Source organism: Arachis hypogaea, chromosome 4, assembly GCF_003086295.3.
Source record: "Arachis hypogaea cultivar Tifrunner chromosome 4, arahy.Tifrunner.gnm2.J5K5, whole genome shotgun sequence".
Lineage (NCBI taxonomy): Eukaryota > Viridiplantae > Streptophyta > Magnoliopsida > Fabales > Fabaceae > Arachis > Arachis hypogaea.
The window spans coordinates 119318751-119338931 of NC_092039.1; positions in this window are offsets into that span (position 1 = coordinate 119318751).

Genomic DNA, 20181 nt, shown 5'->3' on the forward strand with positions numbered 1-20181 from the left:
AAGGGGAGAAAGTAAAATGTGCTAAGGTATTTGTTCAAAAAATATATATTTTTTTGTTCTCTCAAAATTAGATCTTAATTTTATTCAAAATATATTAGTGAGATAAAATCAAAGGTTAGAAAGAAGTCTTTAATTTAACGTAGTTTTTTGTACAGAATTTGTTGATTGAATTCTCCAATGAAGTTACGGCCAATGATGAATCCGAATTATTGGAAAATACTATTACACCAACTAAGTGACTATCCTCGGAGTCAGAAGATTCGAAGGTGGAAGGAGATACCTCAACTTGCAAGAAGATCAATATTGAGAAAGAAACTTGAGAATTTTGATGCACATGTTTTGAGAATCCCATTTAGAGTCTATCTAATAGAATAATGCCAAGTATATGTTTGTTTTGGTGGAAACATTGTATTTTCTTGAGTTGTTATTTTTTTTTTTTGTTCTTTTCGATTTTTATGTTTGAAATTTCGAATTTTTTTAAATATAAATTGAAGTTATTTGGTTATTACTTGTGGTTTTATTTTTAATTTGATTCTCACCGTTGATATTCTGATAATTTTTAATTTAATATTTAATGTCATAAAGTTATAAATTTCTTCTTTGAATTATTGTTGATACAATTAAGTTAATTATTAATTTTTAATGTGTACTTATTTAAAAAATCTAATTATAATTTTTAATTAAAGTATTATGTTTAGAATTTTAAATTTAAATTCAAATATACTTTTTTTTAATTTTTACGTAAGCAATTGAGTTTGAGAATATTTTTTAAAAATTTATATAATTTATAAGTTACTATGCTAATTACAAAGGATTATAATAAAGTAAATAGAATTATCTTATTAAGATGTGAAGTTATTTATACTATTTAAAAAATATATAATACTGTTTAAATTTTAGAAAAAGTATAATAAAATTAATACTATTTATGATGAAACTAAAAAAAATAATTTTTAAATTAACAAATTTCTATATTCCTAATGGACAATGGATGTTTGATTAGAAAATTTTATTTAAAAATTTAAAATTTATACTAGCTAATTAAGAAATTCTATTTAAAAATTTTAAATTTGAATTTCTAATACTAATTTCTAATTAAGTAAGTTTTTAACTATTTCGATTTTTAAATTTAAACTTTTTTACTTGCCACACTTATAAATTTTTATTATTATCTTTTAGATTGTCTCTCCACGGTAGAAGTACTTTCATCTTTTTCTCTCTTTTTAAGTATTTTTTTCTAAATTTACGTAATTTATAAGGTTATTAATTTTTAGATTGTATTTAATTTTATTTATTTTTATCGATAAATAATATGATTGATACTATTTATGACGAAACTAATAAAAATTATTTTTAAATTAACAAATTCCTATATTCTTAATGAATAACAAACGTTTAATTAAAAAAGTTTATTTAAAAATTTTAAATTTGCACTAGCTAATTAGAAAACTCTATTTAAAAATTTGAAATTTAAAATTCTAATACTAATTCCTAATTAAGTGGCTTCTTAACCATTTTGATTTTTAAATTAAAATTTTTTTATTTGTCACATTTATAATTTTTTTTCTATTTAATTCGTTTATATGGTTATTTTTTAGATTATCTCAGCACAACAATAGAGGTACTTTCATCTTTTTCTCTTTTTTACTCATAAGTTATTCATTTTCAATCTCTTTATTTAAGGAAATGGAAAAAAAGATTTTAACTATAAGTTGAATTTATTGATCGTGAGATTAAACTTATATTTATTTGAAAAAAGACACTTTTATAAAAAAATATATTATTTTCTGTAAAATATGTTTACGTAACTAAATAAATGAGAATAAAAAAGAAATTAAAGCAGCCATTGAAAATAAAACTTGTGCAATTTTACATAGACATAAGAAGACACTAATTTCATATTCTATTTGGTAAGTTAGACATGAGAAAAAATTGTAAAAAATTAGTGTCTCAAGTTAAAAATTAGTGTTTTAGCATTCTAAAGAGACACAAAATACATGTTTTTAATGGGTATTTGTGTATGACTATGTCTTTCATTATTTTTGTCTCAGTAAACAAACACCATATATGTACTCCTGGGTAATCCTGTATCTATGTTTTGATGGACATATATACCAAAATCAAACGCTGTCATATGTGTACTATTTTATTTTTTTTAATAATATAAAAAATTTGATAATAAAAATGTATTATGTATAATGTATATATATTTTTAATTAGTCAAAAATTTATTTATTTGATATTTTTAGGTATATATTGAAAGATGCAAGAAGTCCAAAGAGAAGCAAGATTATATTGAAGAGAAAATTGATATTAAAAGACAAAGAAAATACAAAGTGAAGCACATTTCAAGGTAGATTTCATATAAAAAATAATTAATTATTTTATCATTTTTTTTTAGGTTAGAATAATATATTTTTTTATTTGGTATTTTTAAGTATGTCAGTTCTATATATTTAGTTTTTATTGGGTATACAAAATAACTAACATGTCATGAGTAGTTTGGCCGAATGAAAGCCCATAAAATACAATATTTTCTATATATTATTTAGCTATTGACAAGTAATAAATTATTAATTTACATTGTCTTCGTAATATGTTACTAAATTTGTTTACGAAAAAATTACAGGAAATTCGAGTGATAGTTTCAATGGTGTGCATTTTGAGTCGGTGTTGTCGAACATTACAAATAGTATTAATACAGATTTATTTTTAGATTTTTTTTTGGAACTTGCTTATGTGACATGCACTTTATGTATTTTGATTTTTCTACTATTTATTCAATTATAAACTTTAACAGAAAATATGTTCAAAAATAATATCTCGAGTTATCTTATTAGGTAATAATCCAACACCATATTGATCAAGGTCTCCAACTACTAATCTACACTCTGTAGATGAAAAAGAACGATGTTCCAATATTAGTGATATTAGTAATTCGGGTATCACACGTAAAGCATATGATAGCCCATGTCATCAGACAAGTCAGCAATATCTTCAACAAACATCAAACCATATCGACCAATTACAAAGCCAGCGTATGTTAATATGCTTTTATTACTTAAAGACCAAACATTTAACTTTTCAATTGGTCTATTAAAAACAATCTTTGGTATATGCTACATAATTATTATAGATTCATTGGAGTACACAAATCGAATTAGATTGCAAAGGGATGCAAGACTGAATAGGAAGACTATGCTACTTCAAAAGAGACATGGTAAGATAAGTATGATAGATTGTAATTATCACAAAGCTAAAATTTTACTTCTTTTATCTTTAATATTACCTTCATAATATATATTCATAATTCAGCTGATTCAAATATTTAACATATATTCATTTTTTTTATAATATAAATTACTTGATGTATTATCTCTAATGATTACAGGAGCAAGTACATCTAATTCAAATTTAGATACTAAAAAATTAGAAGAAGCGTGCATAGCCAAAAATATTACAATTAGTTATTATCAGTGTTAAAAATAATTATTAACAATAATTTTTAACACTGATAAGTATAAAAATAATATTTATAAAAGATTACCGAAAAATACAATTTATGGATTAAAAAGATGAGATCATATAATACAATTTTATTGTGCCAACCTCAAGATTTAAGTTTTACATGCACGTTAATCAAACAATAAGAATTACAATAAATCAATGTTCAAATACAAAAATTATAATATATAACCATATCTTAGTTTGAATTTTAAAACTTGAACACTAAATAATAATTGTTTGTTTATAAAAAGCATAACAATAGTAAATAATAAAGTGCTGATATTGCTACTTCTTAAATTACCTATATTCTCAACAACATCGAATATGGCTGGGTCAGGGGCGGAGCTAGACTAACTATTTAGGGGGCGATGTTTAATAATTTACTAAAATTATTACCTACTGCAAAGTAAAAGTGAGAAATTTGAGTGAATGAAGATATCAGAGAAGTCCAAAACAGAATCCAATTTTGAGTTCTCAATATGTTGTATGCGAGGAAAGGTACAACTGCCATTTTGAAGCACTTGATCGGACGCTCAGGGATCTTATGTCAGTTATCGATCAACATAAGACACATCAACCATTTGGTGGTAAGTTTGTTGTTCTAGGAGGTGATTTCAGACAGATACTTCCGGTGATTTCGAAAGAAAGTAGACACGATATATTGGCATCCGCTATTAACTCATCTCATCTGTGGTCATTTTGTAAGGTTCTGAAACTGCATACGAATATGAGGCTTCTAATGTCTTCTTCGGATCAAGATGAAGGTGAAATGAAGAGATTTGCTAATTGGATACTTGATGTTGGAAATGGAAATATTGGCTCTGTTGTTGGTGATGAATCAGAAGTTGAAATTTCAGATGATCTATTGATTACAACTACTGATGACCCTCTCTCTCATTTGGTAGACTTTGCATATCCAAATTTGTTGCAAAACATGTCAGATTACAGGTATTTTCAGAGTAGGGCAATTCTTGCACCCACGCTTGAGAGTGTCGAGAAGGTAAACGATTTTGTCTTGACAATCTTTCCGGGGATGGAAAAGGAGTATTTGAGCTCTGACACAACATGCCAAGCTGATGAGAATGAAGATGTACAACAAGAGTGGTTCACACCAGAGTTCCTAAATGACATCAAATGTTCGGGACTACCCAATCACAAGTTGACTTTGAAGTCAGGAGTCGCTGTAATGCTATTGCGAAACATAGACCGGACTTCAGGTTTATGCAACGGGACAAGATTAATAGTTAACGAACTTGGCAGCAACGTAATTGGAGTGGCGGTAGTGACCGGTAGAAATATTGAAAATAAAGTGTACATTCCAAGAATGAACTTGATCCCTTCAGATTCAGGATTGCCATTTAAGTTCCAACGGAGACAATTTTCATTAACAGTATGCTTTGCAATGACCATTAACATGAGTTGGGGTCAATCATTATCACATGTACGGCTTTATTTGTCAAAATCAGTGTTCACCCATGGACAACTTTATGTTGCTTTGTCAAGAGTTAAGAGTCACAGTGGCCTCAGGATTTTAATTATAGACGAAGACGGCAATCCAAAGTCATCAACAACAAATGTCGTGTTCAAAGAGGTTTTCAATAATATTTAGGTAAGAATAATATTATTTTTATTTTAATAGCATGTTATGATTTACACTTTTGTACAAATATTTACTATAGATATAACTAATTTATCTATAACTCTTTTTTCAAATTTGAAATGAAATGTGTAACAAGGAACACAACATCCTATGCCAAATGCTTTTCTAATGAAGTTAGTAAGATACTAGGTTGTCGATAAATTTTTATTAGCTTTTTGATATAAAATTTAGGGTAAAATTAACATGCTATTATTACAGTTATATATGTTCTTATTTTTTTATGGCTCCCTCCTTATGGTTCAAGAATATTATAAACTTCAAACTCTTCTATTTATATTTTACTTTGAATAAAGATAAAATAACATATTTAACACGTTTATTATATAACGACGATGATAGTGTTATACTAAATTTAAATATAAGCCCGTGCATCGCACGGGTTTAACACTAGTAGTAATACAAATGGGGAGCCAATTTGCTAACGTGGCGCTCATACGTTGATTCTGAGAGTTTATTTGCTTACGTGTCGTCACTATAAATTTTTAGATTTATATTTATAAATTATAAATTATAAATTATTATTTGTTTAAGTTGTTATTTTCAAATTTTAAGTTTGGATTGTTTTACATAGGTTGTTATTTTTTAAATTTTAAATTGTTTTATTTGTTTGGGTTGTTTTACTTAGGTAGTTATTTTTTAAATTTCAAATTATTTTATTTAAGTTGTTATTTTTTAAATTTTATTTAAATTTTACCACTGTTGATATTATGATAATTTCTAATTTAATATTTAATGTCATAAAGTTATAATTTTTTTTTGAATTATTGTTGATACAATTAAGTTAGTTATTAATTTTTTAATGTGTACTTATTTTAAAAAAATTAATTATAATTTTTAATTAAAGTATTATGTTTAAAATTTTAAATTTAAATTCAAATATACTTTTTTTTTTGAATTTTTAAGGAAGTAATTGGGTTTGAGAATACTTTTTAAAAATTTATATAATTTATAAGCTACTATGCTAATTACAAAGGATTATAATAAAGTAAATAGAATTATCAGTCTTATTAAGATGTGAGGTTATTTATACTATTTTTAAAAAAATCTTTATCTTTATAGCAATACAAATAGAAAGTTCTTATGCTGACGTGATGCTCATACATTGAGTTTGAAAATTTATTTGCTTAAGTGTCATCACTGAAAATTTTTAAAATTTTATTTATAAATTATAACTTATTATTTGCTTACGTTGTTATCTTTTAAATTTTTAAATACGCTTTCTTAGGTTGTTGGGTATTTAGTTTTTAATATTGTTGAACTAATAATTTGCTTAGGTATTATCACTAAAAATTTTTAAAATGTTATTTATAAATTATAATTTATTATTTGCTTAAGTTGTTACTTTTTAAATTAAAATATTAAAGTAAATAGAATTATCAATCTTATTAAAATGTAAGGTTATTTATACTATTTAAAAAATAATAATTTGATATTTTTCTATACTTAATTCAATTTCTAATGTTATTTTGACAAAATTGAATTAATTTTGGAAATTTTATTTAAAAATTTAAAATTTGTACTAGCTAATTAAAAAACTCTATTTAAAAATTTAAAATTTGAAATTATAATACTAATTCCTAATTAAGTGACTTCTTAACCATTTCGATTTTTAAATTTAAATTTTTTTACTTGCCACATTTATAAATTTTCTCTTTACTCAATTTACATTGTTATCTTTTAAATTGTTTCTGCAGAATAAAAGTACTTTCATTTTTTTTTCTCTTTTTAAATATTTTTTCTAAATTTACGTAATTTATAAGGTTATTAATTTTTAGATTGTATTTAATTTTATTTTTTTTATCGACAAATAATAGGATTGATACTATTTATGACGAAACTAATAAAATCATTCTTAAATTAACAAATTCCTATATTCTTGATGAACAACGAACATTTAATTAAAAAATTTTATTTAAAATTTTAAAATTTGTACTAGCTAATTAGCAAACTCTACTTAAAAATTTGAAATTTGAAATTCTAATACTAATTCCTAATTAAGTGACTTCTTAACCGTATCAATTTTTAAATTTAATTTTTTATTTGTCACATTTATAAATTTTCTCTTTACTCCATTTACATTGTTATTTTTTTATATTGTCTCTATACAACAATAGAGGTACTTTCATCTTTTTCTCTCTTTTTAATTATAAGCTATTCATTTTCAATTTCATTATTCTATTAGTTAAATTTATTGACTGTAAGATTAAACTTATTATTATTTGTTAAAAGTTTTTTACTAGAATTTTGATATTAGAACTCATTTATCTAATAAAATAAAATATTTTGGGATTAAAATATATTTATAACTAAACTTTTCGACAAAAAATATTTGGAAAAGTAATTTGGAGTATTATGACAATTCTCTCGATAAAATGCTTAACAGATTTTTTAAATAAATAAAATAAATCAAATATTTTCTTATTTTAAAAAATGTGTTTTTATATTATATTACACATTTCATAAGCATATCTTTATCTTTATCTTTTATCTTTATTTTTATAGCAATAGCAATACAAATAGGGAGCTCTTCTTATGCTGATGTGGTCCTCATACATTGAGTTTAGGAATTTATTTACTTAAATGTCGACACTAAAAATTTTTAAAATTTTATTTATAAATTATAACATATTTTATTTACTTAGGTTGTTACCTTTTGAATTTTTAAATACACTTTCTTAGATTGTTGGGTATTTAATTTTTAATATTGTTGAACTAATAATTTACTTAGGTGTCATCACTAAAATTTTTTAAAATATTATTTATAAATTATAATTTATTATTTGCTTAAGTTATTTTTTAAATTTAAAATAATCTTTTCTCTAGACTGAATACAAATGAGGAGACTTTTTGCTGACGTGACGCTCATATGTTGGGTTTCGAGATTATTTTCTTAAATATCATTATTAGAAATTTTTGTAATTTTATTTATAAATTAATAGATTATTTGGTTAAATTGTTAGATAATAATAAGGATTTAGTTTTTGAGTTTATTAGTAAGGTAGTTAGATATTTAAATCTTAATATTATTAAACTAATTTAAAAAAATTAATAAATTATTTGGTTAGGTTGTTAGATATCAATAAAGATTTAATTTTCGAATTTATTAACAAGGTAGTTAGATATTTAAATCTTAATATTATTGAACTAATTTAAACAAAGTTATTTATAAATTATTTTAAAATTAAGACGGTTGTTTAATAATGAAATCAACAATTTAAAATTAATAACAAAACAACAAAAAGCAAGTAATAGTAAGAAACAAGTTCGAAAACAAAATAATAAGAGCTTAAATTTGAAAACAGAAACAAAACGTCATCTTTAAAAGAGGTTGTTATTTTTTAAACTTGGTTATTTCTTTAAGTTGTTTTGCTTAGGTTGTTATTTTTTAAATTTTAAGTTATTTTGCTTAGGTGGTTATTTTTTAAATTTTAAGTTATTTACAGATTACTCTTTTAAATAATAAATTATTATTATTTGTTTAAGTAGTTACTTTTTAATTTTAAGTTATTTTCTCATAATTAAATTTTTTAAAATTTTTTTAAAAAAATACATGTCTCAGTTAAAAGGGCTCTTATGACTCGATTCATGAATTTGCTAAGAGAAATCGATAATGGATAATCAATTATTATTTTTTAAATATAAACACTTACACATAATAGATGAGTAAAATGAAATATATGAATTTTAATATTAACTTCATTGTAAGTCTATATATTTGAATTTATTTATTTTAGTATTTTGTATTTAAATTATTATTTTAATTTTATTTTGTTAAAAAAAATTATAATATTAATTTTGTTTGTACTTGAAGGATTTTAATTTATTAAAAAAATCATTTTTTTAAATAAATATTTTTCTATCTTTTTATTTAAAATATTATTATTGATATGTTAATATTAAAAATATAAAAAATAAACATACTTTTAAAAAAATACTTTACGTCGTTTTATCTTATAAAATAAAATAATTAATTAATTATTAATTTTTAAATTGTAGCTATTTCTTTAATAAAATATAATTTATAAATTGTGTTTAAAATTTTTTGAATTTGTTAATTTTTAATTTTTAAAATATAAAATATATATGTATATAATTATTACAATTTTTTGTTGTTATTTTTTAAGTTATAATTAGTTTTTTAATATAAATACTTACACGTATTAAATGAGTAAAACGAAATCTAGAAATTTTAATATTGACTTCAATGTAAATTTATTTATTTAGATTTATTTCAAGATTTATTCTATAAATTTAAATTTATTTATTTTAGTATTCTCTATTTAGATTGTTATTTTAATTTTATTTTGTTATAAATATTTTTGTAATATTAATTTTTTTTGTGCTGGAAGGATTTTAATTTGTCGAGAAAAAAATATTTTTGGTGAATAAATATTTTTTTATTTTTTTATTTAAAATGTTATTATTGGTATGTTAATATTAAAAATATAAAGGATAAAACATATTTAAAAAAATATATTATGAGATCAAATAATTTTATGATTGTGGGTATTTATCTACACGGGAGGCTATATGGAGAACTTTGGCTTATGATATTCAGTTATGAGATTAATCTTTTATTTACCTAGAAAACAAAATATCATCTTTAAAGACAATAATAATCTTGAGAAAATCATTGATTAAAAGAAAGGGAAAGGTACGATGTTCTTAACATGGATGGGAGGCCAACAAAGAATTTGAAGCAGGTCAAACTTTAACGTATGCTAAGTTTCCAAATCAATTTGTTTATAAAAGAGAAGAAAGGGAATGATATCCACGCAAGAGAGGGTATTTTATCGGGAGATTAAACTATGTTCCACCGGGTACATCTGATATCTACTATATGAGAATTTTGTTAATTATTCAAAAAAAAAAAATTGCATAACATATGAGTCTGTTAGGATAGTTAATGGGATTACATATCCTAACTTCCAAGATATTTTCTATTTTATGGGACTACTGTGTGACGATAGAAAATTCATTGCAGCTATTAACGAGATCTGGTCATCAATTGAGAAAACTGTTTGTGATGTTATTGATATCTAATAGTGTAAAAAAACTAAAACATATTTAGAATGCAACTTAGACATTATTGGTTGACGGGATACTATATATGAAGAGAAAAACATTGAAACCAAAGTATTTCACTGTGTGGTCAATCATTATCGCATGTAGGACTTTACTTACCAAAATCAGTATTTACCAATGGGCAATTTTACGTTATTTTGTCAAGAATTAAGAGTCGTAATAGCTTGAACATTCTAATTCTAAATAAAGACAGTAATCTAAACTCATCAACAACAAATGTCGCGTTCAACAAAATTTTTAATAATATTTAGATAAGAAAATAGTATTTTTATTTTAGCAACATGTTATGATTTGCACTTTTATACAAGTATTTGTCGTAGATATAACTAATTTATTAATTATACTTTCAGACTTGAAATAAAATGTGTAATATGGAGCACAACATCATATGCCAATTACCTTTCTAATGAGGTTAGTAAAATACTAGGTTGTTGATAAATTTTCATTAGTCTTATAATATACAGTTTAGTGTAAAATTAACATGCTATTATTACAGTTATATATGTTTTTATTTTTTTAGGTCTCTTTTCTTATGGCTCAAGAATATTATAGACTTCAAACTGTTGTTCCATTTGTATTTTACTTTAAATAAAGATAAAATAACATATTAAATACGTTTATTATATAATGACAATAATAATATTATACTAAACTTAAAAAATTTATAATTATAAAATATTATTTTTTATTTATCATGTGAAATTAAAATATAAGCCCGTGCATCGCACGGGTTTAACACTAGTAATTTTTGAAAACAAAAACTAATAAATCTCCAATAATTTTTAAAAATGAGATTAAAAAAATCTCTCTCTTTCATCCTTCTCTCTTCTATGATTCAAATTAGGGTGTGTATGGGTCAGGTTAAACCGAATATAAATAGATTCATATTCACCTTAAAAAGTCACCCGTCTTTTTTTACCTAATTCAAAAACAATTTAAAATAAATTGAGAGTCAATTTGATTTAAAATTAGAATATACAAATTTGTAAAGTATATCATATTTATATTAAAATAAATTATTTTTAAATAAAAATAATATTGTATAATATAAACAATATTAATTAAAATATAAAATATATGTTATTATTTAAAAAATAATTTTAGGCTAGGATAAGTGATTAAAAATATAATCCGAACTCAATAAAATATGTCTTGAATTTGAGCTAGATTTCAGATTGAATTGGTCATAAACATCCCTAATTCTCACGTAATCTTGTGCCTTTTAGTGAGATGTTTCACAATATAATTTTTTTCACTTGACTATTCTAATTTTAAATGATTTCTGAATCTGAACTAAATCCAACTTAGTTTGAACTAGTTTAAATTTAGAAAACTCCTCGTAAATCCAAGTTGTTGCAATTGTATTTGAGACGAATTTTTAGTCTCTTAATTTTGATCTCCAATCTTGAGTATAACAAAATTACTATTTTATTCTTTAATTTTAAAATAACAAAAATATCTTTTTAAACGTATCACTTACTTTTTTTTTCTATTTTTGCTAATATTTTGCATAATTATTTAAAAAGTTTAGCTAATGGCCAGAGTTCTTTATTTTAGTTTCCTAAGCAATTAACTCATTATATGTTGGATGATAAACTCCTCAAATACTGTAATATATATGTTTTTAAACCTTTTATTTTTTTTTAATTTTGATGTAATTGTGTTTATTAATTATATATTATTTTTGTCACTTATATATCATATTTTTTTCTATACATTTATATTTTTTAATATTATATAGTTGTAATAATAATATTAAAAATGCATAATAACTTAATTCAAGAAAAAATAGATGTTATGTTCATTTATTGAAACATTATATTCATATTTGTATTACATCTAATAGCTTCATTCTTCACTCTTTAAAACGCTATAATGTATAATATCTTTACAATTTTATTTTTTAATTTTTTTATTTTATTCTAATTGTATTTATTAGTTATATATTGTCTTTATCATTGAAGGTTGTGGTAGGCTTAGAGAAGGGGGGTTGAATCTATGCCTTCCTTTTAGTTGCTGTTATTACCCCTTTTAAACAAATTTGCAATTCTGATTCTGTTTGAACTCAGCAGCGGAAATTTATGAGACAATTTATTTTTGTCTCATGAATATCAGAAAACAGAACACAGCAGAGAAGAGAAAAGCTAACACCAGCATGTATCCTGGTTCGGTTGCCTTGTGCTATGCAACCTACATCCAGTCTCCTCCACAACTATGGAAGAATTTCACTATAGTTAACAGTATTACATACACCAATAACACAGGATTGACCCAATCCTTTCACACTCAAGTTCTAACCTAACTTGACATTGGCTATGCTAACACCCAACTATACCTCTTAGTGCTAACCCAACTAAGAAAGGGATACCTTACAGGTACAAGATACAAGACACAAACACACCTAAAGAAATCTGAAATTAACTCTAGGCTTTTCTCTCAAGTGTATCACTCAGCCTTTTTCCACTCATGGCTTTTACTTGAGCTTTCTCACACTACCTTTTCTCACTTGAAATTACAGAATGATAAACATTGAAAAGTACAATACAATCAGTAAAACATGAAGGAGATTGACTTCATCAACAGCCTCTTTGCTATGCGAAAAACCAGATTAGCAAGCCTCTGATTTAGTTCTTCATACTGGCGGAATGCACCTTTGATTAGGTTACACTGTCCAGTTAGTTGAACTTCTTCAAAGAGCTCTCTTCAGAACATAAACCTCTATTCACTGGTTTTCTCTCTTTTTTCTGAATGAACAGCAAGCTCCTTTTATTTCCTTGCATGTGGCTGGGTTCTTCTTCTAAGGTCAACACCTTGAGCCTTGAGCTTCACCAACCCACAAGCTCACTTTTTCTTTTTTAACATTAAAGAAGACCCTTTGCTTCTGACTTTTCCAACTTGACCGAAAGCCATGAGGAAGTAACCGAAACTGTTTTCCAATGGTCAACCAAATCTGAACCATAGAGATGCAACTTGGTCCCCAAGAATCTCTTGTGACCGTGGATTTGTAGCAGTGAAGAGCAGAGATCAACTTTCCCTTGAATGCCATTTTCGGATAGTGTAGAGAGTTGGGAAGAAGGGATGAAGATCTGATGCATGCAAGATGAGATGGATTACCTTTCTTAAGCTTGATTTGGTTTGTTTTAGCTTCTGTGCTTCAAGCTTCAATTCTCTCTTTCTTGCTTCTTTGGTTCTTTGCTTGGTGAAGAAGCTCTTTCACTCTCGTTCTCTTTCTTACTTTTCTGAACTTGATGTGACTTGATTTGAGATGAGAGAAACGTTGCTTTGGTTGGAGCAAGATGGTGGGAAATTGAAAAGAATTTCAAGCTTGGATCGGGTTCTTCTCTTTTTGGCCCGTGGTGCCTTGCTATGCTTCTTTGATGAATTTGTTTGATATGAATGACTTGGGCTTGTCTTTATTCCCACTTACCATTCAGCCCATTTAGCTTTGTTTTGTTTATTCATTCAACTTGGGCCGCCAAAATTGAATTATGGCCTGCAGCATGAAATAAATAATTAGTTAATAGGTAGATATATTTAATCAACACTAATTATTTATTTTACCCAAAAATAATATTTGTCATCACTAATTAATTTAGTTAATTTCTTAACTCAACAATCTCCCCCTTGATGACAAACATGATTTAAGCAACAATCAAAAGGAAATGAGTTTGAGTAAGGTTTTAGAGACTCCCTTTGAATGATGTTGCTTGCTACTGTGTTGCTCCCCCTTTCCTTTTCAAAGATTGCTCCCCCTGGATTTATGCTCTTTTCTTCTTTCCTGTTTGCATATGCTTATATGAAACCAAACAGATGCTATGTACCAGCCAAAAATATAGCAAATAGTAGTAGCTCAACAGGGTCAGGGTCAAGATAGCAACATCACAAAATCAGCCCAACATCAAACTAATATCATTAGCAAATAGATTCAGCATACTGATAGCTGCATCAATGCCAAAAAAAAATTGCTTATATCCTACTTTTACTCCCCCTTTTGTCATCTAGGGTGGACGACAAGCAAGATCAACAAAAACATCAAAATAAACCCTGCAAGAAGAGTTAGACCACAGTTCAAAGTCCTAACTGAAGGTACAGCAATGTTTAGAGTTATTACAGTCATCCAAAAACAGTTCAACAGTTGCAAAATAAGCAGAATTCATGAGACAAAACGAGATCAGCAGCAGCAGTTTTCATGAGACAAATCCTAGGCATTAGAACCATTCCCTTCCGAGGCAGCATCCTCTTCAACATCAGTGGCAATGTCTTCATCATTGTGAAGGTTATCAATGAAGGTCATGAGCACAGCCACCCTATCTCTTGATTTCTTCAGAAAGTTCTCATGCTTGCTAGCCAGCTTCCTTTTCTCTTTGCTCAATTCAATCAAGTGATTCGATTGGGAGACAAACTCTTGAGCAACATCCCTGACCACATTCAGCAGAGTGGATTTCTTCCCAGTGGAGATGGAAGTACCCTCAGTGGAAGGGGCAGTAGAATCATCAGGGACAAAATCCTCATCTTCATCATCTAGGACAACCCTTTCAGATCTGGCGGGTCCTTTGTTCTGTTTCACTGAACCACCCCCCTTTAGGTATGAATGTTTATTTTCATATTTCTCATTGGTCAAGTCAATACCAAAATGCTCAAATATGCAAGTTAGAAACATGCCATAAGGAAGTGCTTTATCTTTAGTACTTCGAACAGAATCAAACATGTATCTAGCCATCAAGTATGCAAAAGAGATTTCTGTTTTTGTAATAAGGGCATATAAAACAAGTGTGTCAGTGTAAGAAACCCTTTGATATGAACCACTTTGAGGAATCAAAATGTGGTTGACAATGCGGTGCAGTTGAGCACGTTCATATCCTAGGGCTTTGTAAGTGGGTGTGATGCCATCAATTAAAGAAACATGTTCACAAATGTGAGCCAATGCATCAAGATAAGAAATTCCAACACTATCATCCCACTTAACCGAAGTGTAAGCACAAGGCCCAACATTAGTATACTTCAATGCATCACTGACAGTTTCATTATTTAAGAAAATGTCTCTGCCCTTAACATAAGAGTGCACAGTTCCTTCATGGTAAGTCATGTTCGCATAAAATTCTTTGACCAATTGAGGATATACAGGTTTTTTGATGTCAAAAAGGTGATTCCAGTCTAAAAATTCCAAGTTTTCAACAAAAGGAAAACCTTTCTTTTTCAAATCAGGTAAATCAGCCAGAAAAGATGGACATAGAGTACGATACTTAATAACTCCCTCAAAGAAATCGTGGTTCATGGCAGATTTGAAACGATGGGGGTTAAAGTCTGAGTGAGATGTCATATAATGTGATTTGTGAGCAAAAGGATCAACGTCTGGTTCTCTAACAGATGAGAGAGGAACTCGAGTTTTACCTCTTTGAGAACGTGAGGGAACAGACCTAGATTTTGGTTGTGTGGACTCAGGTGGAGGTTCTGGTGCTGCAGGACGCTTCCCTTTGGATGAACTCGGTTTCGATGAACCTGGCTTGGATGGTGTGACTTTCGGTGGTGGCGTCGGCTTGGCAGAGGCAGAGAACCTTGAAGTGTTCTTGGTCCGAGCCATGGGGTCACAGCGAGGAGGAGAGGTAGGAGGAGAAGGAGAAGGGGTAAAGGTTTTGTCTTGTGAGCGAGTGGAAGGTTTGGATGGAAGTTTGTACAGCTTTTCACGAGGAGGTTTGTGAGCAATGGTTTTCTTCCTCATTTGGTGGTTTTGATTTAGGAAGAAAGAGAGTGATAGGGGTAGTGGTGAGAACCGAAGGGATAGAGGAGGAGTTATGGAGGGAAGAGAGTTATGTTGGTAACCGTACCCAAAAGCAAATTTCCAAAACCATGCAACTGCATCACCATTTGTAAAGACTTGAAAAGACATGACCTCATAAAAGAAAAGATTTTATTTGATTTTAAATTAAAACAGAAAATTAATTTAAATTTTGAAAGACAATCAGAATTAAATTGAAACATTTTTGGATCAAAGTAAAAAATTAAGTTTGCCAAAATGAAACTTTTCGGGCCATTAAACAAAAAAAAAAGGTTTAAGAAAACTTAAACACACAATTAAAAAAATGTAACATTCATATTGGGCCCAGATGTGGTTTGAACAAATGAAACACATAGAACTACCCAAAACTGAATTGAGGTTGGCCCAGATTTATTTTTCTCTAGCAATGAACCCAGAACACGCTGTCTTGAGGGAAACATTCATCATCTGCCCAGAATTGTCTCATACCTGTTCATGAGACAAAAAGCTCCAGCAAATACATCAGCACTTTTCAAACAAGGAATCATAACTCAAAATTCCTAGACAAGTCCTAAGCATGCAGAATCTATCCTCAGCTAATGGTTTTGTAAAAATATAAGCTAATTGCTCCTCTGATTTAACAAATTGAATACTAATATCCCCCTTTTGGACATGTTCTCTTATTGAGTGAAATTTCACTTCAATATGTTTAGTCCTAGAGTGCAACACTGGATTTTTAGAAATATTAATGGCACTCATGTCATCACACAGCAGGGGAATATTTTCAGCATTTAATTTGTAATCAGCAAGCTGCGTTTTTAGCCATAAAAGCTGAGAACAGCAAGAAGAAGCAGCTATATACTCAGCCTCTGCAATGGAAAGAGTCACTGTTGGTTGCTTCTTACTTGACCATACATTTAAGGACTTCCCAAGAAAGCAACATAAACCAGAAGTGCTTCTTCTATCAACTCTATCACCAGCAAAATCTGCATCACAATAACCAACTGCAGAAAAATCATCAATCTTAGGATACCAAAGAGCAAAATTGGATGTGCCATGAACATATCTAATGATCCTTTTGACTGCAGAAAGATGTGACTCTTTTGGTTTGGATTGGAACCTAGAACACAATCCAACACTTTGCACAATATCGGGTCTAGAGGAAGTTAAGTACATAAGAGAGCCAATCATTCCTCTATACCTAGTCTCATCAACATCTTTCTCAGTTTCTCCCTTATCTAATTTAGAATTAGGGTGCATGGGAGTTCCCATGGGTTTGGCATTTTCCATACCAAATTTCTTAACTAATTCCTTGGCATACTTCTCTTGATGAATGAAAATACCTTTTTCAGTTTGTTTAATTTGCAGCCCAAGGAAGAAATTAAGTTCACCCATCATACTCATGTCAAATTCACTTGTCATGAGTTTTCCAAATTCTGAACAAAGGGATTCATTGGCTGATCCAAAAATAATGTCATCAACATATATTTGGACTAGAATAAAAGAATCATTAGAATTCTTGATAAATAGAGTTGTGTCGGTGGTGCCTCTTTGAAAACCATTTTTCAAAAGAAAAGAACTAAGTCTCTCATACCAAGCTCTAGGAGCTTGTCTCAAACCATAGAGAGCTTTAGACAGTTTGAAAACATGATTAAAATGCTCTTTATTTTCAAAACCAGGAGGCTGCTCCACATACACTTCTCTATCTATCACTCCATTCAAAAATGCACATTTCACATCCATTTGATATAATTTAAAACCACAATATACAACATAAGCTAAGAGAAGTCTTATGGCTTTCATTCGGGCAACAGGGGCAAAGGATTCATCAAAGTCTATTCCTTCTTCTTCGTCATATCCTTGTGCCACTAGCCTTGCCTTGTTTCTTGCAATGCAACCATCTTCTCCTAACTTGTTCCGAAAAATCCACTTGGTGCCGGTCACTTTCTTTCCACTTGGCCTTGGAACCAAAGTCCATACTTGGTTCTTTTCAAACTCAAGAAGCTCATCCTCCATAGCTTTAACCCAAGAGGGGTCACTGAGTGCTTCCTTGACGTTTTGAGGCTCAATTTGTGAAAGAAGGGCAATGTTTGATCCTTCATTTGCCTTTCTAGTGGAAGACCTTGTTTGCACTCCATGAGAGACGTCCCCAATGACAAATTCCTCAGAATAATTCTTCAAGAATCTCCATTCACAAAGTCTGGTAGACTTGGAGGCAGATTCATTCACCAAGGTATTCTGAACGCTGCTGACTGCAGGATTTCCTTCAGATTCATGAGACAAAATGGAATTGTCTCTTGAATTTTCAGCATTTTCTGGTTCTGGTTCAGCTTGTCCAGAATTTTCTTTTCCATGATTTTGAGCAGTTTCATTCTCCTTTTGAGCTTGATTTCCTGCATCACAATCTTCCAAAATGCTTTGCACCAAGTTAGTATCACAAAATGTAACATGTATGGACTCTTCAATAATTCTAGCATCTTGATGATAAACCTTATATGCTTTACTAGTAGTGGAGTATCCTACAAACAAACACTCATAAGCTTTTGAATCAAATTTTCCCAAATTTTCTTTGTTATTTAAAACGAAACATTTGCATCCAAAGATGTGCAAGTAATCTAAGTTTGGTGGGTAGCCTTTCCAAAGTTCATAAGGGGTTTTCTTCAAAAATTTCCTTATGATTGTTCTATTTAAAATGTGGCAAGCTGTGTTAACCGCTTCAGCCCAAAGGAATTTTGGAACATTACTCTCACAAAGCATAGCTCTTGTCATCTCTTGTATGCTTCTATTTCTTCTTTCCATAACACCATTTTGTTGTGGCGTTCTTGGACAAAAGAAGTTGTGAGATATTCCAAATTCCTCACAAAAGGATTCAAATAAATTATTTTCAAATTCAGTTCCATGATCACTTCTTATAGAAGAGATTTTCAAATCCTTTTCATTTTGAATTTTCTTGCAAAAAGGTTCAAAAACCGAAAAGGCTTCATTTTTGTGTGCAAGAAATAAAACCCAACCAAACCTAGTGTAGTCATCCACTATTACTAAACCATAATGTTTACCACCTAGGCTTTGAGTTCTTGTTGGACCAAATAAATCAACATGTAGCAATTCAAGTGGTCTTTTAGTAGAGATGTCTTCCTTTGGTTTAAAAGAACTTTTTGTTTGTTTTCCCATTTGGCAAGCATCACAAGTGATGTCTTTGTCAAACTTTATCAAAGGAAGACCTCTTACTAATTCTTTCTTAACAAGTTTGTTTATTTGAAACATACTTGCATGGCCTAATCTCTTGTGCCATAACCACTTTTCAGATTCTTTAGAGTAAAGACAAGCTACATTTTGATCCTTTAGTTCATCAAGAGTAAGTCCATACATATTATTGAAACGCTTAGCAACAAACATCACTTCATTTGTTTTTTCATTAACAACACAGCATTCAAATCTTTTGAAAACAACTAAATATCCTAAATCACACAGCTGACTTATACTCAAAAGATTGTGCTTCAAGCCACATACTAAAAGTACATCATCAATGAAAGTAGATTGCTCATTACTTACTTTACCAACAGCAATGATTTTACCTTTACCATCATCTCCAAAGGTCACAAAACCTCCATCATACTTATTTAGTTTGATGAAGTAGGTTGACCTTCCAGTCATGTGCCTTGAACATCCACTATCCATGTACCACATGTCCTTTTTGTTCTTGGATGCTAGGCAAATCTGCATGATGAGTTTCAAGTAGCCTTAGGTATCCAAATTAATTTGGATCCTTTGAAGTTAATCCATCTTGGTTGCCCAAGTGCATTGAAATCACAAACAACATTGTAGACTTTGTTTCCTACAACTCTCTTTTCAATAAAGCATTGTGCATATGAGTGACCAGACTTCTTGCAATTAACACAATGATTTTCTGGTGTGTGTTGCTGAAACTGATGTGAGTTATATTGCTTGAAATGATTAAAGCTTTGAAATTTTCTGGTTCTTGGAGGAGATGCATTTCTCTTGACAAACTGATTTTTGAAAAAGTTATTCCTCTTTTCAAAAGCATTTTCACCAGAATTTTTTTGAATATTTTTGCCTTTCGAAAATGAGGTTTTGTTGTAAAAAGTTGGTTTCTTGAGAGCAGCCTCATTTTTCGAAATATAACCCAAACCTGGCCGGTTTGAGCTCGGTTCAG